This window comes from Canis lupus, chromosome X (assembly GCF_003254725.2).
Source record: "Canis lupus dingo isolate Sandy chromosome X, ASM325472v2, whole genome shotgun sequence".
Classification (NCBI taxonomy): domain Eukaryota; kingdom Metazoa; phylum Chordata; class Mammalia; order Carnivora; family Canidae; genus Canis; species Canis lupus.
In genome coordinates, this window is record NC_064281.1 from 41,908,993 (window position 1) to 41,935,102 (window position 26,110).

General features: G+C 44.3%; 1 long non-coding RNA gene across 1 annotated transcript in view; it reads right to left on the reverse strand.

The window, feature by feature from the left end:
* Positions 1–24,910, reverse strand: part of LOC112673140 (uncharacterized) — a 39,278-nt gene extending 14,368 nt beyond the window's left edge. Inside the window, exon 1 of the long non-coding RNA XR_003144682.3 lies at positions 24,688–24,910. This is a non-coding gene — a long non-coding RNA (uncharacterized LOC112673140). The remainder of the gene's footprint in view (positions 1–24,687) is intronic.
* Positions 24,911–26,110: the final 1,200 nt, after the last annotated feature.

Sequence of the window (26,110 nt, forward strand, 5' to 3'; positions counted from 1 at the left end):
GGAGACCTCATGCCCTGAACATGATACTAGAGAGCTCCAAAATCCCATAGGCTGAAACACAGGCCTTAAACTAGCTCAGAGATCTTGCACCCTTGACATAGATTCCTGTTCAGAGATGTTATGTACTGGACAGATTTCCCCCAAATAGCTCAGAGCCTTCATACACTGAGATAGATCCCCAAACAGCTCAGAGGCCTTCCACTCTGGTTCACAGAAGAGCTCAGAGACCTGAAAATCCGGACACAAGTCCTTTACATAGCTTAGAGACTGCAAGCCCTGGAATACAGATCACAAATAACTCAGATCACACATCCTGGATGCAGACTCCAAATGGCTTAGAAACCTCATATCATAGGCTCACATCCCCAAATAGCTCAAGGTCTTCCCAAAAGGAAGGGTATACACTCTCAACAGACCTCTGAATGATTCAGAAATACCACACCCTGAACTCAGACCCCTAAACCATTTATGGAACTCCCACTTTGTACCCATATCCAGAAAGATTTCAGACACCTGACGCTCACGGACACGGATCACCAAAGGGCCTAGACACCTCACATTCTGTTCAGTCTGCCACAAACAGAGGAGAGATCCAGTAATGGACACAGACTCACAACAGCTTAGGGATCTCACGTTGTGGACACAGGCTCTCAAACAACCCAAAGAACTTCTAACCAAGTAGGGAGAGAAATACAAAAGAGTTCAGAGACAGCACATGTCGGTGATATATGCCCACATAGCTCGGCACCTCCCATTATGGGACAGAAACCCTCAAAGAGTTTATTAACCTCACAGTCTGGAAAGGAGACCCACAAACAGGCCAGAGACCTCACATATCAGATATACAATGCCAAAATGCTTAAGAGTTAACAAACCTTCCACCCTAGGACACAAACGCACCCTCACCCCCAGCTCAGGGACATAATGCCTGGACAAATACCTCCAAACACCCAGGAAATGTCATTAGTAATAGAACCCCAAACCACTCAAACCCTGGAAACAAACCCCTGATGGTTCAGAGACCCCATACCCTGGGATGAGACACTCCCAACAGGAGCTACCTCACCCTTGAAAATACACCACAACAGGAATCTCAACACCAAGGGATACAGAGCTCACACTCTGGGTCACAGAGGGTAAAGCACCTCAGAGGCCCCCAAAAGTATAAAGACATCAGTAGAAAGACATCAAACTTGAAACAGATCCTGAAACTGCTCCGATAAATCACACCTGAGGACAAAACCCACATCATAGATAACTCATTCCCTGGGACATGGGCTCAAAGCAGAAGAGGTTGAACACAGATACTCAAACACACCTGAGTTCTGAGAGTCATAGATCCCAAACAGCCCCGCCACCTCATACCTAAAAGGAGAGAGTTCTGAGTAGTTCAGAGACTCCATACTCGACACAGACCATCACAAAGTGAAGAGATTTCACATACTGAATGAAGACCTCCAAACAGCTCAGGAAACTCACTAACTGGGCACCCTCCTCCTCCCATTTAAAGCTCAGAGACTATGACCCTGGAATAGACCCTTAATGAGTCTGATGTATCACACTCTATGACTGAGACTTCCCAAGAGGAAGAGACTCTGCACCTGAAAATATACCCCAAACATGTTGAGAAACTCTCAAACCAAAAGAGCACAGGGACCATGTATTCTGGGACACAGGGACCAGACAGCTCAGAGGTCATACAGTGTAGACACAGCCACCCAAACAGTTCTGTGAACTCACCCCTGGTATGTAGGACCAGAAAAAACTCAGAGCCCTTGGCTCTAGGATTCAGAAATCCTTCTGAGACTTAGGGTATAGACCTCAAAATATAATTCAGAGAATATGCTGGATGCAGAGCAGCAATCAGAGACTTCAAATCCTGGAACACATAGACCCAAACGGATCAGGGACCTCACATCCTGGAAGTACATACAAAATAGCTCAGAGAATTTAAATTCTAGGAAATATATGCCCCTAAAGAACAGACCTCACATCCTGTGACATACTCACAAAAAGATCAAAAACTATTTTTTATATTCCCCAAATGAATGAGACCTAACTCTGGGAAACAAACTAGGGGTGGTAGAAAGGGAGGTGGGTGGAGGTGGGGGTGACTGGGTGATGGGCACTGAGGGGGGCACTTGGTGGGATGAGCACTGGGTGTTATTCTATATGTTGGCAAATTGAACACCAATACAAAATAAATTTATAAAAAAAGATACCAATCTTACCTATGTTTCAATAATGGAAAAATAGTTTTAGATTATTGACCAAATATACCAGTTATATACTTGCTTAATCTTGAATAAAAATATAAATTCAAAAAAAAAGATCAAAAACTACATGAGTGGAGAGAGACACCCACAGCTATTTCAGAGAAATAGCATCCAGGGATGTATGCCCACAAACAGATTGTAGACCTCAATCCCTTGAGACATCCCCATATAAACATACCAGAGACCTCACATGCCAGGACATATACTCACAAACATTTTTTGAGTACTCATATCCTGGGAAATAAACTAAAGAATGGATCAGAAACTTCATATGTTGGGACCTACACCTACAAAGATACTCAAAGCCTAGGATATAAACCCAAAATCTTACATCCTGAGACAAAGAAAAGGCAAAACAAGATGACCTGGGACAGGGGGATCCCAGGGTGGCTCAGCGGTTTAGTGCAGCCTTCAGCCCAGGGTGTGATCCTGGAGACCCGGGATCGAGTCCCACGTCAGGCTCCCTGCATGGAGCCTGCTTCTCCCTCTGCTTCTCCCTCTCTGCCTGTGTCTCTGTCTCTCTCTCTCTCTTTCTGTGTGTGTGTGTGTGTGTGTGTGTGTGTGTGTGTGTGTGTGTCTCATGAATAAATAAATAAAATCTCTAAAAAAAAAAAAAGATGACCTGGGACATAGAGCCACAAACAGATCAGAGACCACATGCTGTTGACACACAGACCAAGAACAGATTCTCCCATCCTGAGACACACAACCACAAAGGGATCAGTCAATTTGTATCTTGATGTGCACCCAACAAACAAATCTGACATCGTGGGGCACAGACCCTCAGAGATGTCATACCCTTGGATGGATATCTGCAAACAGGTAATACACCTTGCAAGCTGGAAATACACGGTGAACTAGATGAAAGACCTCTCATCCTGCAACACAAATCCAAAAAGTGGTCAGAGAACTCATGTCTTAGGACACATACTCACTGTCCTAACAGAGACTTCATATCCGCAAAACATCAGAGGGCATACACCATGGGATGTACACCCACAGGGAGATCAGACACTGCCCACGCGGACATACATAGAAAGAGAGCAGAGAGATGCACATTCTAGGAAATACACTAAAATATCCTGGTGAATACATCCACAGAAAGATAAGAGACCTCAAATGTTTGACAGTACACATAAAGGGATTGGAAATATCACATCCCAGGACACAGAGTGACAAAATGTTCACAGACCTCACATGCTGGGAAATGGGCACAGAAACTTCACATCCTAGGACACACACCCTCAAAGAGTCCAGACATAAAGACCTGCAAAACACACCCCCAGACCATTCACAAACCTTGCATCCTGGAACACACACAACAAACAAATCAGAGACCTTATATCCAGGACTATACCTGCAAAGAATACAGACAACAGATCCTGAGACACACCCTTGGAAACATACTGATGACCTGAAATCCTGGGAAGACAGCCACAAACAGATCAGAGACCTCCTACCAGCAAAATACACAAGGTGGAGAAAGACATACATTCTGAAACACACACTCACAAACAGCTCAGAAGAATCCTGTATGGGGAAATACACTCACAAATACCCTGGAGACTTCACATCCTTGGATATACACCAACAGATCAGATACCTCAAAACTTACAAATCGCACATGGAATCAGATCAGTCCTCACATTTAAGGGAATACACCCAAAAACAGATCAAAGGGCTCATATCCTAGGATGTCCACTGACAAAAGGTTACAGAGAGACTTCACAGCCCCACACACATGCATCCACACACAGATCAGAGACCTCCAATCCAGTAACATACGTGGACAAACATCTCAGAGAGCCCATATTCTAGAGCATACAAAATAAAAAGACCAGAGACTTCAAATCCACAATCAAGTTAGACACTCTGCATGCTTAAAAGCATACCCCCAAAATACACCAGATGGTAGATATCTTGCGGCATAACCCACAAGGGGATCAGATGATTCGTTGTTTTAGCTTCAAATATCTTTCTTGCTCTCTGACCTCTGCTTCTGCCATCACATTCTGCTTTCTGTGACTCTACTTCCATCATCGCATGCCCCCTACCCGCCAGAATACGCGGTCACTTTGTTTTTTATGGTTTCCAAAGGTCCTACCTCCCTAACATAAAGACCCTTGTGATTAGAATGGGTCCTCCTGGGTAATACAGGATAACTGTTCCATCTCATGGTGCTTAATGAATACACATCTGCAAAATTCCTTTCTCCAAGTAAGACAGCATATTTACAAGGTCCAAGAATGGGGTGAGCCCATATTTGGCGATCCATTATGACAAAACAGAACATATGTGCACAAAGAGAAACCTCACCTCCTGGGACATGTACATGAAGTGCTTGAAGACTATACATCTGGAATTCTACACATCCAAAGAGATCAGAGACCTTCCACCCTGGAGCATACATGCATAATGTGAGCGAGGTACATTCTGAGATAATGTACTAGATAATGCTTAGAGTCTTCACACTCTGGGAGTTAGACCTACAAAACTATAAGAGAACCCACTATCTGGGACATACACACCCAAAGCAAGCAGGAACCTGATGTGCTGTGATATACACCTACGCGAAGATCAGGGACCCACATTCTAGGACCCCCAAACAGACGAGACCTCTAAACATGAGACATACACCCAAAAGAGCAGAAAAGCATCTCACATTCTCTCTCTCTCTCTCTCTTTCTCTCTCTTTCTCACACACACACACACACAAACATCAGGGACCTCACAAACTGGACACAGAAACAAAAAGAGACCTCAATGCTCTTTACCAATGCATCCAAGGAGATAACACACTCATATATGTGACACACATGCACGATCAGATCAAAGACCTGATCTGAGAAATACAACCAAAACCACACCTTTAATCCTGCAACATGAACCAACAAACAGGTTATGGACCTCACACTGGTAAATGCATCCAGATAAATTTAGATACCTGAAATCTTGGGGCATATAGTCTCAAGGATATCAGAGAGCTTAGATCCTAGGATACATGCCCACAAACGGAGATCCTCCCAATAAAGAGGTGAAAGTCCTCACGTGCACAGAAATACAGCCAGAGGGATCCCTGGGTGGCGCAGCGGTTTGGCGCCTGCCTTTGACCCAGGGCGAAAATACACCTGGAGACCCAGGATCGAGTCCCACGTCGGGCTCCCGGTGCATGGAGCCTGTTTCTCCCTCTGCCTGTCTCTGCTTCTCTCTCTCTCTCTCTCTGTGTGACTATCATAAATAAATAAAAATTTAAAAAAAGAGAATGAATCTTAAAAAAAAAATGAAATACACCCAGAGATGTCACATCAGAGAGCCGGCAATGTGGGACACATACGCACCACCAGATCAGAGGCCTCACATCTGAAACATACACCTAGAATGAGCTCAGAAGTCTCAAACCCTGGATATATATAGACCTTAACAGATAAGAATTTCACTTCACCACGTATATACCAACAAACAGATCAGAAATGCTCACAATATCCACATACGACATCAGACATCTGACGACCTGAAACATAACACCCACAAACAGCTCAGAGACCTAAAACTCTGGGATGTACATTCACAAAACATCACAGATCTCACATCCTAGGACACGTGCTGAAACTGGCCAAAGAGCTCACCTAGAAAAAAAACCACCAAAAACATCAAATAAGTCAGAGACCTCATACACTATTCATTCATCAGTGAAAAGATCAAACACTTCATGCTATCAGACAAATACCCACAAAAAAGATGAGGGAATTTCCATCACGGGATATACACCCTGCTTCATTCCTGCTTCAGTCACCAGGGGCTTCACACCATGAGACAGAGACAAACAAACAGCTGGGTGTTTGTTTTATTCAAGATTAAGCAAGTATATAACTGGTCTCATATTCTAGGACAGAATCCCAGAAACAGATCAGTGTTTTTGAGCAAAAGCAAGTGTACCCACAAAGAAGTCAGAATCCTTACTCCGTGAACACCACCCCCTATAGTTCAGAGAATTCACATCTTGGGAACTGTCTGCAAAATCAGATTCTCCTCTCCTAGGCCATATACCCGAAAACAGCTAGGCCCACAAATTCTGTATTACAGAGATCAGACACCTCACACCCTGGTTCATCCACCCACGCACAGATCAGAGACCTCCCACAATTAGACATACACTCACAAACTGAGGTGTTTACATCCTTGGATGTGTACCAACAACCAGATGGAGACCTCACAGCCTGGGACACTGTAGTCCTTTCTTCCCAACCCCCTCCCTTTTAATTTTTTTTTTTAAAGAAAAGAAGGCTACAGGGTGCCTGGCTGTCTTAGCCAAGCAGAGCCTGTGACTGGCCTGGAGCCTACTAAAAAGAAAAAAGAGAAAAGAAAGAAAGAAAAAGAAGGCCACGTTGATCCCATTTCTTGAAGATGCAGGCCTTTTTACCTTCTGAGGGCTCTAGACTCGCTGCTGTTAACAAATCACTCCAATCTTCTTGTTGTAAAACAACACACATTTATTATTTTCTATTTCTGCAGATCAGAAGACTGACAAGGAGTCTAAGAGGGTAAAAGTCAAGGTATTTACTCCTTCCTGAAGTTCCTGGGGGAGAATCTAGTTCGTATAGGACACTTGCGTTCCTAAACTCGTGGCTTCTTCCTCCACCTTCAAAGGCAGCAGTGTTTCATCTTCAAATCTCTCTCTTTGCATCCATCAATCTCCACCTCTATTTCTCTTTGATCTCTGCTTTTGTCATAATGTCAGTTATTCTGCCTCTGTGTTTCTTCCTACATTGTGTTCTCAGACTCTTGCCTTCGTGTGTCCCTCATAGAATGATTACATTGTGCCTACTTGGATAATCTGGGATAATTTCCCCATCTCAGGGTGCTTAATCCTATCTGCAGAGTCCCCCTCTCCATGTAAATTAACATAATTATAGGTTCCAGGGATTAGGAAGTGGACATCTTCAGGGTATTGTTATTTGGTCACCAGAGACATGTATGCACAAATAGCTCACAGATCTCACATTCAGAGCCATACATTTCTATATAAGTGAGACACCCTCCACCCTCTAACACACATCCAAAAAGAACACACACACACACACACACACACACACACCTGGGGACACATACTAAAAAAATGCTCTGAGTCCTTAAGCACTTGAAATTAAACTCACAAACCTAAGAGAACCCACCATCTAGGTCATACACACACAAACTGCAAAGAGAAACACATTCTTTTTTTTAAGATTTTATTTATTTATTCATGAGAAACACACAGAGAGAGAGAGGCAGAGACACAGGCAGAAAGAAAAGCAGGCTCCACACAGGGAGCCCGATGTGGGACCCAATCCCAGGACTCCAGGACCACGCCTTGGGCCAAAGGCAGACATCCAACCACCGAGCCACCCAGAAACACATTTTTAAAACATAAACCTACACACAGGTCATACCTCACACATTCGGACATGTAACCACAAACCAAATAGGCCTCACATCCTTGATAAGCCCACACAGAGACCAGACACTCATATACCATGATACACACTCACAAACAGATCAGGGACCTCATGCGAGAAATACAACTAAAAAGAGATCACTGGCCTCAAATTTTGCCACATGCAACTACAAACAGGTCAGAGGCCTGACATGTAGGACATACACCCACAGTAAGTGCAGAGGCCTGACACCTTGAGATGTAGACCACACAGATACCAGAGGCCTCACAACCTGAGATAGCTAGCTACCCGCAAACAAATCAGAGATCTCAAATCCTACCATATATATCAACAATCAAGTCAAAGGCCTCAAGGCTGGGAAAACGAGCCAGAAGGCCATCATAGACCTGAGATCTTGCAACATGTACCCATAGAAAGATTGGAGGCACTGTATTCTGGGACATGCTCTCAAACAAGTCAGAGGTTTCAAACCAAGGCAAATGACCCACCAGGAGCTCTATAACCTCACAGCTTAGACATACGCCTTCAGATCAGATATTTATCAACATACAGATATATTGACATATATACATATATATATCAGCAAACAAATCAGAAATCTCTTATTCTTGGAAATATACCCCCCAAAGCTAGAGATTTGAATATGCATGTCCCAGCAGCTCAGAGAACTCCTTTCCTGGGACATACACCCATAACGAGTTCAGAGACCAAACATTTCCTAGGGCATGCTAAAAGCCAGCAGGTAAGAGAACTCAGATCCTGGGAGAATACCCTCAAACAGGTCAGAGGCTTCACACTCTGGTTCACTGACCAGGGCATACATCAGACATTTCATACCATCCGACACTACCCACAAACACATCAGGGAGTTTGCACCTTAGAACATCCACCAACAGAGATTCCAGACCTCACATAGCCACAGACATATCAGAGACTTCAAACGCTGTGAACAGTCCAGAGTCCTCACACCATGTAACATATACCATCCAACAGATCAGGAATCTCAAATCCTGGGATACGTACCCACAAACAGATTAGAGAACTCTCAATCACACAAAGAAAACACAGGCTTCAAACTCTGCAACATGTACCCACAAACAGATCAGAAACCTCAAGCCCTGAGTCATATGTAACAAACAGATCATAAAGCTCACATCCTGGGATATAATCCACAAACAATGCAGAGGCCACATGTACCCAAGGCGCAGACCCACAAATGGATCAGAAATATGAAATCCTGCAATGCAAAACCACAATCAAGTCAGATACCTCAGAGGCTAAGAAAATACTAGAAACAGATTATAGACCTGAAATCTCTCTTTTTTTTTTAAGACCCAAAATCTTACAATGAAGATCCACAAACACATCAGCAAGCTCATGTGCTGGGACATTTACCAGCAAACAAATCAGAGGCCTCAAGTCAAAGGACATACACCCAGAAAACGCTCAGAAACCTCACATGCTCTGGACGTATGAACCTAAATAAATCAGAGATATAACATGCTGGTGGTATATACATGATCAAACAAATCAGAAACCTATTACCAGAAGCACCCCCAAACAGATCAGAGACCTAACAACTGGCACATAACCCACACACATCTGATGAACCTCACATAATAGAATGTATTCCCCAAATCAGCTCAGACACCTGGCATCCTAGGACATGTGCACACAAACTGATCAGAGACCTCACATTCTAAGGCATATTCCCACAAACAGCTATGAAACCACGAATTCTGGGACATGCCCCCACACACACAAACATTCTGAAACCTCTCATTGTGGTTCATCCACCCACACATGGATCAGAGACCTCCTGCCATCAGACACACATTCACAAATGGATAAGGGGGTGCGGGGGGAGTTCACATCCTGAGATACGAACCTACCACCAGATAGACCTCACAACCTGGGCCACTGAATTCATTTCCTATCGCTGCTGTAACAAGTCACTGCAATCTTAGTATTGTAAAACAACACAAATTTACAATTTTACCTTTCCACAGGTCAGAAGCTAAAAATGGGTTTCAAAGGGCTAAAATCAAGTTGTTGGCAGAACTGTATCGCTCCCAGAGGCTCTAGGGAGAGGATCTATTTCCTTGCCTTTTACTTCTCAAGCTGCCTGCAATTCTTGGCTGGTGGCCCCTTCCTTCTGACTTCAAAGCAGTGTTTCATCCTCAAATCTCTCTCTCTGATTTCTATATCTGTCATCTTCTCCGACTGATTGTCCTGCCTCTCTCCTGTAAGGACCCTTGTGATTACATTGGACTCACCTGGAAAATCCAGGAAAATCTCTCCCAACTCAGGATAATTACTTTATCACATCTGCAAAGGGCTTTTTTTTTTTCCAAAGGACCTTTTAACATGGAAGGTCCCATAGTCACATGTTCTAGAGATTAGAATACAGACGTCTTTCAGTGACCTTTACCAACCTTAGATATACATACATGAGCAATTAAAAACATCCCATCCTGGGGTGCCTGGCTGGCTCAGTCGATGAGTTCAAGCCCCACACTAGGCATGAAGTTTACTTTAAAAATAAAAAAATAGGGATCCCTGGGTGGCGCAGCGGTTTGGTGCCTGCCTTTGGCCCAGGGCGCGATCCTGGAGACCCGGGATCGAATCCCACATCGGGCTCCCGGTGCATGGAGCCTGCTTCTCCCTCTGCCTGTGTCTCTGCCTCTCTCTCTCTCTCTGTGTGTGACTATCATAAATAAATAAAAATTTTAAAAAAAATTTTAAAAAAATAAATAAAAATAAAAATAAAAAAATAGGGCAACCCCAGTGGCTCAGCGGTTTAGCACTGCCTTCAGCTCAGGGTGTGATCCTGGAGACCCAGGATCGAGTCCCATGTCAGGCTCCCTGCATGGAGCCTGCTTCTCCCTCTGCCTGTGTCTCTGCCTCTCTCATTAGTAAATAAATAAAATCTTAAAAAAATAAAAACATTCCATCCTGAGACATACACCCATAAGTAGGTCAAAGACCTCACATCCCATGTCATATGATTCCGAAGAGATTAGAGACCTCCCATCCTTGGAAATACATTAAAAAAAAAAAAGAACGAGGCACATGTTCTGTGTCATGTACCCACCCACAAGGTAGGGACCTCTCAAACTAGGACACATAACCACAAACAGAAGACACCTCACACCCTTACACACACAAAGAGATAATAAATTAAAATACCGTGATAGAAAGGTCTGAATACAAACCTGTGAAATCTGAGAAATGTACCCACACACAGATGAGAGACCTTACAGCCTGAGAAACATACTCACAGATCAGAGATCTCAAGTCTTGTAACATATACCTACAATCAAGTAAGAGACCTCATAGTCTAGGAAAAATACCTCAAGACTGATTATGCACTTGTCTTTTTCAGAAAACACCCACAAGGAGTTCAGAGTGCTCATATCTTGGGACATAGACCCACAGAAAGATCAGAGACTCGAGCCAAATTAAGGACACCCCCAACCTGCTGTATACCTCACACCTAGATATACACATCCAAACAGATCAGAGGACCTCTCATCCTGGTACATATATAACTAAACGAATCAGAAATCTTGGAAATACCCATGAACTATCAGACCTAACAACCTAGATATAACTCACAACCACCTCAGACCTCATAGAAAGAGACACACAAAATCAGTAGAGGGACCTCACATCCAAGGACATGTACTCACAAAGAGACCAGAGACCATACATCCCAAGATGTACACCCCACAAAATCCACAATTTAGAGATACACACTCTCAAATAGGTCAGAGATCTCTTGCCTTAGTTCATACACCCACACACAGATCAGAGGCCACACACAGATCAGAGGCCTCCACCATCAGACACACTCACAAACACATTCCTAGGATGTGAACAGACAACCGGACAGAAACATCACTGTATTTATTTCTTTAAATATATTTAAGAATATATTAATTAATACTTAAAAATATTTCTTAAATATTTATTTCTTATTGTTGTTGGAACAAATCACCACAATTTTAGTGTCATGGAAAAACACAAATTTATTTACTATATTACATTTGTGTAGGTTAGAAATCCAAAAATGGGTCTTACAGTATTAAAGTCAGGTGTGAGCAGAGCTGTGTTCCTTCTGGAGACTCTAGGGGAGAATTCATTTCCTTGCCTTTTCCAGTTTCCAGAGCTCCTGTATTCTTGGCCCCTGGCCCCTTCACTGGAAAGTCCTCCATGCTTCATCTTCAAATTTCTCTGATTTCTGCCTCCATCATCAATCTCTTCCCTAATTAGGGCTCCCTGGTCACATGTCCTTCACTGGACATCTTTTGAGTCCTATTATTTAGCTAGTACAGGTATATATGCACAATTAGAAATTTCACATCCCAGGACATACCCCCATGAACTGCTCAAGGACTTCACAAGCTGGGACACACACCCACAAACATCTCCATCATCAGATCACTGTATGTGACTTGGCTTGTGTCATTACCTTGTGTCTTGTCCCTCTCATTTCAGGACTCCTTTTTTTTTAAAATAAAGATTTCATTTATTTATTCATGAGAGACACAGAGACAGAGAGAGAGGGGCAGAGACACAGGCAGACGGAGAAGCAGGCTCCATGCAGGTAGCCCGACGAGGGACTCGATCCCGGTACTCCAGGATAACGCCCTGGGCCAAAGGCAGGCGCCAAACCACCAAACCACCCAGGGATCCTCAGCCACCCAGGGATCCCCTCATTTCAGGTCTCTTGTGATTACATTGGACCCACCTAGAAAATCTAAGAAAACCTTCCCATCTCAAGATGCTTAAATATTTTTTAAGATTTTTAAAAATTTATTTGAGAGAAAGAGAAGAGACAGAAAGAGGGAGAGAGAGTGCATGAGCAGGGGGGAGGGGCAGAGAGAGGGAGAAGCAGACACCCTGCTGAGCAGGGAGCCCGATGTGGGACTCGATCCCACGATCTCCCCAAGATCCCCCCAGGATCATGACCTGAGCCAAAGGCAGACGCTTAACCAACTGAGATGTGCAGGCGCCCCTTGAGATGCTTAATTTAATCATGCCTTCAAAGTACCTTTTAACATGTAAGGTTACATCTTCACAGTTTCCAAGGATTAGGACACAAGCATCTTTAGAGGCCTTAAGTCAGTAGAGAAGAGACCTCAAATTACAAAACCCATACCTCCAAGAAGCTCAGAGACCTAAAATCCTGGGATATAGACTAGAAATAGCTCCCATCCCTCGTCTGCAGTCATACATCTAGAAAGTGATCAGAGACCTCCTTCCCTCAGATACACATCTAAAGAGAGCAGAGAAACACACATTCGGGGACATACACCCACAAACAGGTCTGGGACCTCAAAAATCGGGACACATACTCACAGATAGAACAGACCTCATACCATTGGTTTACAAGCAAAAGAGACAACCCCCCCAAAAAAACACACTCACATACTGTGATATACCCACACAAATGGATCAGAGACTTCATCTGAGAAATACAACAAAAATGGCTTAGAGATCCCAAACCCTGCAACAAGAACCCATAACACACGGAGTGCTTGGATGGCTCAGTCAGTTTAGCGTCTGTCTTAGACTCAGGTCATAATCCCAGGGTCCTGGGATGGAGCCCCACATTGGGCTCCCTGCTCAGCGGGGAGTCTGCTTCTCCCTCTCCCTCTGACCCTACCCCCACCTGTGCACTCTCTCTCTCTCATAAATAAATAAATAATTTTTTTGATTTAAAAAAATTTAGAAACATTTTAAAAAGATTTTGTTTATTCATGAGAGACAGAGAGAAAGAGAGTCAGAGGGAGAAGCAGGCCCCCCTGGGGAGCCTGAGGCAGGACTCGATCCTAGGACCCCAGGACCATGGCCTGAGCCAAAGGCAGATGCTCAACCACTGAGCCACCCAGGTATCCCTAAAAACATTTTTTTAAAGATTTTATTTATTTGAGAAAGAGAGAGAGAGCACAAGAAGGGAGAGGGGCAGAGGGAGAAGGAGAACCAGACTCCTTCCTTCTCGTGCATGCTCTCTCTCAAATAAATAAAATCTTAAAAAAAAAAACACAACACATTAGAGACTTCACATCCTGGAGAATACAACCAGAATAATTAAAGATGTTTAACATTGGGGCAGCCTGGGTGGCTCAGCGGTTTAGCGCTACCTTCAGCCCAGGGCGTGATCCTGGGGACCTGGGATCAAGTCCCGCATCGGGCTCCCTGCATGGAGCCTGCTTCTCCCTCTGCCTGTGTCTCTAACTCTGTGTGTGTGTGTGTGTGTGTATGTGTGTGTGTGTGTGTCTCATGAATAAATAAATAAAATCTATTAAAAAAAAGATGCTTAACATAAGACCCATAAGGAAATGAGAGCTCAAATCCTGGGGCACATACCTGCAAATAGATCAGAAGCCTCAATCCTGAGACATATATCCACAAAGAGCTCAGAAATCTCAGACCTTGAATATACACACTTTAACAAATAAGAAGCTTCACATCCCGTTACACGTTCAAGGATACAAACCAGAAATCTCATATACTTGCATCAGAGGCCTAACAAGCTGGGATGAACACCCTCAATCAGCACAGGGTACTCATGCCTGGGATGTACATTTACAAATAGCGCTAAGACCTGACATCCTGGGACATGCATTCAGAAACCGATCAGGGAATTCACATCTTGGGAAAACCCCCTCAAACATGCTAGCCCTTTTAGCCTGGTTCACTTAGCAGAACACAAACCAGAATCTTCACATCATATACTCTCCCACACACAAATGATCAGAGAGTTCACATCCTGGGGTGTACTTCAACAAACAGAATCAGGAGCTCACAACCTGAACATGTAGCCATGGAGACCACAGACCTCAAACCTGGCAATATATGCCTGCAAAGAGATCAGAGACCTCACACTCTGAGAAATATGCCAACAAACAAATCGGGGGGCTCATCTTGGGATGTACTCCAAAACGCATCAGAGACTGTATACAACCAGAAGTGCCCATGAATAGATCAGGGACCTCAAATCCTGCAACGTATGCTTCTGAGACCAGATGTGCTATGAAGAAAGATCCACAAAAGACCACAGAACTAATACCTTGTGATATATATCCACAAAGAGATCAGAGAGTTCATATCCTGCGACATATACTTAACAAGAGATCAGAGAATTAAGGGTCAAGGGACATACACTCACACAGCAAGCTCTTTCCAACCTCACATCCTAGACACTCATAACTAAACAGAGTAAAGACCTTATATTCTGGCATATATACCACCAAAGAAAGTAGAAAGTTCATTATCATCAGAAATATATCTGAAACACATTAGAGGCCTAATAATCTAGAAGTTGTATTCTAGATACAAACAGCATAAAGACCTCACATACTGTACTTATACCCCAAATCAGTTCAGATGCCTCACATGCCAGGATAGGCACACACAAACAGATCAGAGACCTCGCATTCTGAGACATACCCCAACAAACAGCTCAGAGACCACAAATGTTGGGACACTCACTCTCAAATAGGTCAGAGACCTCACACCCTGGTTCATCCACCTGCACATAGATCAGAGACCTCCCCCCATCAGACACACACTCACAAACAGATGGGGGAGTTCACATCCTGGGGTGTATGCTGACCACGAGAGAGAGACCTCACGACCTGGGCCACTGTATTCATTTCCTATTGCTGCTGTAACAAGTCACTGCAATCTCAGTGTTGTAAAACAACATGCATTTATTATCTTATATTTCTACAGGCCAGAACGCTGCAAATGAGTCCTAGAGAGATAAAAACAAGTTGTCAGCAGACCTGCCTTCCTCCCGGAGACTCCAAGACAGAATCCATTTCCTTGCCTTTTCCAAGGGCTGCCTACATTCCCTGGCTTGTGGCCCCTTCCCCCACCTTCAAAGCCTGCAGGTTTCATTTTCAAACCTCTCTCTAATCTAATCTCTCTTCTCTTGGCTTCACTTGTCGTATCTCCTTCTTGCAGTTTGTTTCTATCTTTATATCACCATCTTTGATGTGCTTGTATCACTCTCACAAAGCTCCCAGTCTCAAAGTGTTTCACTTCATTACACTGACAAAGTCTTTTTGCCAGAAAGTTAACATAATCACAGGTTCCAGGGATTGGGACATAGGTATCACTGGAGGCCAGTACTTAGTTAAACTGACCACAGATATGATGTACATGGCACAGACAGAGATGTGAAATACACTCACAGACCAATCAGGGAGCTTACACCTCTTATATATACCTACAAATGGATCAGGGACTTAACAGCCTGTAAAGTATAGCCATAAGGAAATCATAGACTGGGGTTGCCTGGCTGGCTCAGTCCATAAAGTGTGACTCTTGATCTCGGGGTCATGAGTGTGAGCCCATGGTAAGCGTAGAGCTTACTTTAAAAAAAAAAAAGAAAAGAAATAACAGACTTCAAATCCTGCAACACAAACCTACAAACAGTTCAGAGACCTCTCACAAACTAGGTAGTACATCCAGAAACAGATTCTGGTTCTTGCACCTAGCACATATACTGACTATCACATGAGAGCCCTCGAAGCCTGGAACATACACCCATAAAGAGTTCACATAAGGCACTTGCTGTCATTCACTCCAAAACAGAGCAGAAACCTCATAACCTGGGATATACCCACAAGCCCATTACAGCCCTTACTTCCTAGGATGGACACACACACACACACACACACACACACGCACAGCTCAGACACCTCACACACTGGGACACTCACTCCCAAGCAGAGCAGAGACTTCACATCCTAGAATATACAACAAACAGACCAGAGAACTTACATCCTTAACAAAATTCATAACCGGGCAGCACGTACTGAAACATACAAGAAGGAACAAAGAGGAGACCTCACACCCTGAAACAACCACAGAAAAGTCAGAAACCTTATGTTCTGGACATACACACCCTAAAAGATCCACGACTTCACATTCTATGACATATGCCCACAAACAAATCAGAAACCTCAAATCTTGGCAAATAACCCTCCTAGCAAATCATAGAGCCTATACAGCCTGGAACATATACCTGTAAAAAGTAAAGAAAGGCATTCTGGGACATATATCCACAAGTGATCAGAGACCTTATATTCTGGGGCGTATACCCACAAACAACTAGGGTCCTTACATCCTGAGACATATATGCACAACCAGATCAGACTTTACACCTTTGACAAACGCAAATAGATCAGAGACTCCCATTGGGTGATATACACCAACAGAGAGATCAACAACCTCACAGCCTGAGACATACATACATCATACATACATACGTGTATCAGGGAACTCCAATCCTGTAATACATACCACAAACAGCTGAGACTTCACATAGCAGGAAATATACTTAGACACAAAGCAGAGTCTTCTCAAATTGGGACCTCCTGCTCAAAAGAGAGGAGAGAGAGGCAGCCCAGGTGGCTCAGCGGTTTAGCGCCGCCTTCAGCCCAGGGAGATCCTGGAGACCTGGGATCGAGTCCCACGTCGGGCTCCCTGCATGGAGTCTGCTTCTCCCTCTGCCTGTGTCTCTGCCTCTCTCTCTGTGTGTGTCTCTCATGAATAAATAAATAAAGTCTTAAAAAAAGAGAGAGGAGAGAGCTCCCATCTTGGGAATAGACCCACAAACAAATAAGAGGCCTCACATGATGGGACATACACTCTCACTCAGGTGAGAGACCTCACATGTTTGGAAACACACAAGGAATAGATGAGATACTTCACACTGTGGGTCATGAACCCTTGAAAAGATCAGAGACCTCACATCACAGGATGCAAATCCAAAAAGACCTCACAGACTTCACACACCGAGACATACACCCACAGACCTCACCCCCACATTCATACAACCACAAACATATCAGAGAACTTACACCCTTGGCATACACTCATGAAAGACACCTCACACACTAATAATTATAGTGACAAACATCACAGACCTCAAATTCTGGCGCTTACATGCACAAACATCAGTGACCTCACGCTCCAGGATATATACCCACAAACATGATCAGAGATCTCCCATTCTGGTGAATGTACTCTCGGAGAGATCAGAGACCTCACGACAGGGACATACTTGCAGAAACAACGTGGACACATAATATTCTAGGGCATACTGCCACAAACAAAACATAGACAAGATACCTGGGAATTATAATCATAGGGATGAAAGACTTCAGGCTCCGGATACAGTTATGAGAAGGTCAGAGATCTTACATGCAGAGACATATCAGGAGCTTCTTACTTTGGAACATATACCTAGAAACAGGTAGGGGACCTTATACACTGAGAAATACACCCACAAACAGACCTTGACGTATACCAGTGAAGACAGATTCACATACTGGTATATAACAACAAACAGATCAGAGACCTCCCTCCTCGGGATGTACGTCAACAAAGAACTCAGAGACTTCAAATAATACACATCCAAAGAGATCAGAGACCTTTACGCTAGGTCATATAGCCACAAACATATTTGAGAACTCACATTATATGAAATTCTCCCACCCCAAACACCTCAGAGGCCTCATTCCCTGGGAAGTACCAATACAAAAGTATCAGAGAACATGTACCCTTGATATACACCCATGAGGAGAGACCTCACATATTGGGACATATATAGGGATAGACAGCACTGAGACCTTACGTTCTGGAACATACAGTCACAAATAGATCACAGATTTCATTTTCTGGTATATACATCCATAAAGAGTTCAGGGAACTTACATCTTGGGAACTGCACCCACAAACATTTTAGAGACCTCACACTCAGACATACACCCACAAACACAGCAGAGACCTCACACTCTGGGACATACACCCTCAGACAGAACAGTCCTTATATCCTGCAACATACCTCCAACAAATGGGCCAGAGTGCTCAAACCCCCAGAACACATAACCAAAAAAGCTCAGAAACATACCAACCAGGAAAACAGATCCACAAATATGTCAGAGACCTCATATACTGAAAAATACACCCATAAACATGTCAGAGAATATACACATTGGCACATATACCCACAGAGACCAGAGATCTAACATCCAGGGACATAAAACCAAAAACAGATTAGAGAACTCATACCCTTGATATGCATCCAGAAGAGATACCTCACATCCTGAGAAATACAATGATGAACAGATCAGAGACCTCATACTCTGCGACATATACCCACAAGTGGATCAGAAACATTTACACCATTAGACCATACACCCACAGAGCAGAAACACATCCCAAGACATACACATCCAAATAGATTAGGGAACTAACACAATGGAATATACACCCACAAACAAGTAAAACCTCTCTCGTCCTGGGAAACACACACCCAAACAGATCAGAGACCTCATAATCTCATGTACACACATTCAAAAGAGTTCAGATACCTCACACCCTGGTACATATACCTGTGAACAGAGACCTCATATACTGCAACACAGAGCCACGAGCATGTCAGAGACCCCACACATTTGGAACACATACCCACAAACAACTCAGGAAGTTCATATCGTGGGACATATAGCTGTAAACAGTTCAGAGAGCTGACATCCAGAAACACAGATTTCCCCTGCCTTCAAAACCAGAAATACGAATATCTGGACATAGACTTTTGAACACAGCAGAGACTTTATATCTAGAGACTCACTGGCCCAAACTGCTCCATCACCTATCAGCCTGGATACAGATTCCAGTCACCTTCATGATATCTCTTCCTGGGACTTAAAACTCCATACACTTCAAAGAACAAACAAAACCTGTACGTGACCCTCCAAAGAGTTCATGGCTATGAAAACTAAGACACCCAGAACACCTCACATCCAGAACACAGACTGCAAAGGAGCTCAGAGACTTCAAATTCTGTACCCAAGTACAAAGTATCTTAGAGACATCATACCCGGGGACTAAGGATCCCAAACAGTTATGATCACATTCTGGCCATGAACCAAAAACAGCTCAGAATCCCCACACTTTGAGGCTTAGATCCCCAAATAGTTCAGTGACCTAAAAACACAGAGAGAGATCCCTAAAGAGATCAGAGCCCTAAAAATGTAAAACAGGGAATGCCCCAAATGCCCAGATATGCATACAGGTCACAAAAAGCTCAGACATCTCGAACCCTAGACAGAGACCCTCAAAGAACTCAGAAATGCCAGAAATTACCCAAAACTTAGCAGCGTAAGACAACAGCAAACACTAATCATCTCACACAGTTTTGGGGAGTCAGGAATTCAAGAGCAGCTTAGCTGCATGGTTCTGACTTTAAGTCCTTCAGGATGCAGTTATCAGAAGGCTCAAGTTGGGCTGGAAGCTTTGCTCCCAAGTTGGATCACTCACATTGCTGGCAATTTAGTGATGGCTGTTGGGTGGGGTGCCTCAGTTCTTTGGTGCATAGATCTCTCTCTCCATGTGGCTGCTTGAGTGTCCTCACAACATGATGGCTGGCTTCCACTAGTGATCCAAGAAAAAGCAAGACAGAAGCCAAAATGCCTTTAAAAATTTCCTCTATATAAGTATTGCTTTGCTGTATCCCACAAATTTTTTAAGTTTTCTTTTCATTTTCATTTGTTCAAATAGTTCAAACTACTTTTGGGGATGCCTGGGTGGCTCAGTCAGTTAAACATCTGACTCTTGATCTCAGTTCAGGTCTTGATCTCAGGGTGATGGGTTCAAGCCCTGTGTTGGGCTCCATGCTGGGCATGGGGCCTACTTAAAAAAATAAAGATACCAACTATTTTTTAACTTCTCTTATGACTTTTTTGATTCACCAATGCTCTGGACCCTCCCCCAAATCCTTTCTCCAGAGCTCAGACCCTGTCTCTTGCATAAAAGTACAAACCTGGAGGCACCTGGAGAGAGAGAGAGAAAGTACAAACCTATCTCTCTTATAACCGGATTTTCACAAGAACAATGTTTTTTCTCACTGTGCAGACTTGCCTTATGATGCACAGCCCATTATGTATGTTCTCAAAGGAACAGCTGAAGTAAAACTGTGGGTTAACTAGAGATAGAAACATAATTCTGGAGAATATTTACTCTTTATTGAACCTAACAGACATTTATAGTAAGCAATATGTGCACATGACTCTTATGTTCCAACTGAGACAGTCTCAGACCCATGCTGGCTCCTGGCCAGAAATGTCATTTACCTGTATATCATCCCTTTCCCCAGCCCTGAATTTTGCTTTCAGAAGGGATGTGTGATTAGGGAGAAGGGGGCTGAAATATGGAGAGTACAGGTATGTGGACTGTACATTGCCCTACTGACTCAGAGCAGTCTTGCAAAAACCTCAGTAGGTCAAATTAAGGTTTAGAAAGAGATGCTCCAAAAAGCTGAACTCTCCTACCACCCAACTGGGACTTGGGTTACAGGCTCTGAAACAGGTTCCACTAGGCTGCAAACACCCATGTGTACTGGGTGTGGACGAGGCCTGAGTGGAAAAAGATTCCAACATCCATCTGAGCAATGTCTATCCCAAGACAGGGCTCTCCACTCTGGGGCTGGTATCAGGAAACACAACAACCACCTCTCCACAACACAATCTCCACAAATGGTATCAAGGGAGATTCTGTGACCTCTAGAACAAAGGGAAAGATAGAAGTTCTGAAGGAAGTGGCCACCTGTATTTCCTGGTCCAGACGAGGAAGCTGGGGTGGCTATGAATCCATGTGGAGGAGTTCACTACTTACCACACGACTCTGATTTCTCATTGCCTTTCTCAACTGGCATATAGCCAGGGCACTGTGTGTATGCCCCAAATGCCTCATGGCTGAATTTTGCCACGTGATGAGATCACTCTTTCTGGATACAGCAACCCAAAGAGCTCAGGGCTCTCAAACATTGGAGCAGAGACCTTGAGATAGACTGGTGACCTCACATCCTGAGAAACAGACCCAAACACTTCTCAGAGAACAAGAACTTCAGACAAACACCCCCAAGCTCCTCAAACACTTCATACCCTGGACCAGTAGCTCTCAACCGAAGGCAACTTGCTCCTCCCTCCCCTCCAGGGAACATCTGGCAATACCTAAGGACATTCTGGTTGTCATAGCTGGGAGGGGAGAGGTGCTACTGGCAACCAGTGGGTAGAGATCAGGGATGCCACTTGACAGTGCTCTTTAGCCAAAGACCCCCCAGGAACATACCTATAGTTGAACAAGTAGGGTTCATTATTCATTTCAGTTCAGTGAGGGAGAATGCACACCTTGGGAGCCAAGAGATGCCTTAGTAAGAGGGTATCAGAAAGAACCAATTAGGGGCACCTGGCTGGCTCTGTCAGAAGAGCATGTGCCTCTTGATCTCAGGGTTGTGAGCTCAGGCCCCATGTTGGGTTACTAAAAAATAGGGGGAGATTACTAAAAAATTATTTAATTTAAAAAAGTGGGGTGCCTGAGTGGCTCAGTCCATTAAGCATCTGCCTTGGGCTTGAGTCATGATCCCAGGATTCTGGGATTGATCTCCGTGTCAGTCTCCCTGGGAGCCTGCTTCTCCCTCTTCCTCTGCCTTCCACTCCCCCTGCTTGTGTTCCCCCTCTCTCTCTGTCAAATAAATAAATGAATAAAATATTTTTAAAAGAAATAAGAACCAATTATAGGATCTGGGTTTCAGTTAAGTGGTTTGGGGGAGGCCATAAAGAAGTGGAGCTCACTCTAGATTGGACAATGCCAGAAAGTGAGAGCAGTTTTATGACTGGGTATCTCAATAAATCTCATCTATAGCAAGGACAGACTAGAGTGAGAACAAAGCTGAAATTGGTATTAAAAAAAAAAAAAAAAGCAGTCACTCGTTTTAACCAAGAGAGGGGGATGTTTGGTATCTTGTAGGTGGCACAATGACCAGTTTTTGTCTGTGCTGAGACAACATTATGAATTAGCTTTGCTTTGTCTCACCCCATCACGGTCTCAGAGTAACCTTGTCTAAGGTTAGTATTCTGTGAGATTCTGTTTATGTCTAATAGGAGAATAACATGGCCTAACTGTAAGTACAGGGACAACTCTGGATGTTGGGGGCTGCTCCCTTCTTCCCTCCCTCTTTCCTTCCTTTCCCATGCCAAACATCTTTTATGGGTTGACTTATATCCACCTCCCTCAAATTCATATGTTGAAGTCCTAACCCATAGGACCCCAGAGTGTGACCTTATTTGGAAATAGGGCCATTGCAGATATAAAACGAGGTCATATTCCTGGAACACAGTGGGCCCCTAATCCACTGTGACTAGTGTGTTTATTAAAAAAGGGGAGGGGGAGTTTGGACACAGGCACACACGCAAAGGACACTGTGTGAAGATGAAGAAATCGGGGTGATGCAGCAGAAGTCAAGGCACATCAAAGACTGCCAGCAAACCACCAGAAGCTAGGAGAGAGGCATGGACAGATTCTCGTTCTCACCCTCAGAAGGAAACAAACCTGCTAACACCTGGATCTCAGACTTCCAGCCTCCGGAACTGTGAGACAATAAATTTCTGTTGCTTAAGCCACTTCCCCCCCACCCTGCCCCAGTTTGTGGTACTTTTTTTTTTTTTACAGCAGCCCTAGCAAACTAGTAAAACATCCTACAATGCCCTCCATATCAAAGAATTTTCCAGTCCAAAATGTCAATAGTGCTGAGGTTGAGAAATCCTGCCCTAGACACAGAATCCAAAAGTATTGAGTGACCTCATAATCTCTGACAGAGACCAACAGAAACTAGCTGAGAGTACACATAGCTTTGAACTTAGACACCCCAAGGTGCTCAGAGACCTCACACCCTGAACACAGAAGCCCAAACAGCTCAGAGAAAATCTGCCCTGAAGAGACCCTAATAGATCAAAGATATCATTTTCTGGCACAGAAACCACCAAGGAAATAAGAGATCTAGCATCTAGAAACATACACCAAGTGCTCAGAGACATCACAGCATAGGACACAGAACCCAAGAGAGCTGTGGGTCCCAAAAGTTCAGATATTTCACACCTTGGTCACAGACATGAAACAGATGAACAATAGTTCACAAACAATAATATTCATTTCCCAGTTTTAAAGTAGTACTATGGTTATGTAAGTTCTTTATATTAGGAAAAGCAGGGCTAAGGGTATACAGGAACTCTCTGTATACAATTTTGCAACTTTCTCTAAGTCTAAAATGATTTTAAAATAAATTTTTTTAAAAAAGGAAAAAAAGATGAAAAGATGTAACAGGGAATTTGTAAAACTTAAAAAACACATTTTGCTGTAAGCTCAGAAAACAGTATTAAGCCCCTCCAGTGGTCAGAGAAATGCCAAAAAAAAAAAACCCAAAATGAAATTCAATTTTAAGGGGGAGGAACCCCTGCACACCCCAAGACAAAGATCCCCCTACAGCTTAGAGCCTTCTCACTCTGAGACAGAAACCAACAAACTCCTGGAAGATCTAAATCTCTGATATAGACCTCCAAACTGGAAACAGCATGTAGTAACTACCTTATAATGAGCTGACTGGCTTCAGAACCACTTTCCTCCTACTTATCTACTCTCAGGCAAACACCTCCCCTGCCTGATGCCTAAAATCCCATCACTTAAAAGTTTATCTTTGCAATTATATTTTGCCCCCTTCAAAATTCCCCTTTTAAATGCCACACACACCTCCATCCTAGAGCATAAAATCATGCATTTATGTTGCTTTTATGTCCCATCTCCTCTCCGTATTCCTCCATACACACACCTCCACACACCCTTAGTCAGGCCTGGTCCAGAGGGGGCAAGAAGCCTCCAAGTCATCCTCTCTCGGGGGAGGAGGGGACGTCTTAGAAGAGGATCCTAAGATCACCTTGAACCTTCTCTGCAGAACTCAGACCTATAGGTACCTTGAAATACAGATGCCAGGAGCCCCAGTGAAGAATTTTTCTCAGTGCTGCTGTGAAGTGAGTGAGTCCTGAAATCAATATAATGGGACACAATAAGCATTGTTTTCAAAAGAGTCAGAACAGATAGAAGAGAATAGAAAAGGTTACCCGACACATTCTGTGCTAGCCAATAATGCCAGCTTCTTTACAGGTGCGCAAACTGGTGTTCCCAGACGGGATTCGAACCTACGGTCTCCAGTAGCCAAATCCCTGCCTCTGCAACTGGGAAGGCTAACGCAGGGGCCATAGCGCCTGCGCCAAGTCAGCAGCCAATAGCAGCACGGAGCCAGACAACCCGCTCGTAGCCTATAAGTGATTCCCGAAAACCTCGGTACCCTGGAAGGGCTTAGGTGGGCAGTCTTACGGTAGCCAATCAGCGCTCAGGACAGGGCTTGATCCCGCCTTGTTCATCGCAGAGCCAATCACAGCTCCGCAGCCTTCCACCCCGCACCACCCCAGCTGTTGATCCGAATCGTCAGAGCCAACCAGACCTAAGATCGTGTGGTGGTGGCTTCCAGATGGGTGGAGGCTTTAGGCCAGAGGTGGGGTCCACCATCCCCCTCCCTGGGGCTCAGTTTGGTCAGGGCGGCCCCATTCTCTTCTCTGTTTGGAGTGCGGCAGATGCACGATGCAAAACAAAACGAGAAAACCTTTCACGTCCCTACGCCTACGGTGGTTTTTTCCAAAACACACGACACCCCCCGCGCCCCCGTGGTACCTCCCGGAGCAGACCGTTCCATCTCCCTGTCACACAATGGTATATCCCAGAGTCGCACCATCTTGTCATTAACTCTTCATTGCCACCCTTCAAGCTCTCCTGTGTGCGGCCTAGGAAGGGCTGTTCCATTTCAATGTCCCAGGAATCATTCAATCTTCCGTTCACACCAACACAACTAAGCAGAGTCTCGTGTCTTCTTCCCTGTGCACCTATTCCATTCCAGGCTCCCCCTCACACACCCCGCAATGGACCGTCCCAGCTCCATACCCTGATGATTTTGCTGAATGCGTCGCCAAGGTGTCCCAACCCCCTTGCTGCAGAGCCCTGGCCCGGAGAAAGGCACTGGCATCTCCTGATGGCAGTGTGAATTTGTGTGGCAGCATCTATCACAATGAAAATGGATAGCCCTTTCCGCTGGTACCACCAGAGTGTATGTGGCTTTCCAGGCCCCCGCGTCTCCACAAGCCCCTACAACTGCCCTGCTCACAGTAGGTACTCACATGGGAGTTTGTTGAATGCATAACTTCTTTGACCTGGCAATTCCACTTCTAAATATGTGTTCTAAGAAAATACACATTCACTGGTCTGTGTGCACGCGTGGAAGGAGCAAACAACTAGAGGGAAAAGGGTAAATTAATCAAGGTGATTCCTGTTATACTACGGAGTACAGGCTGGCCATTTAACAGTAGGAGACCTCGCCACTGAGACCTTGCCACTGAAAGATCGCAGACAGCTCAGGGACGTCATAGCACTGGACACAGGGCACAGAAAACCTTGGAGACCTCACACCATGGGACACAGAGTCCGAAAGAG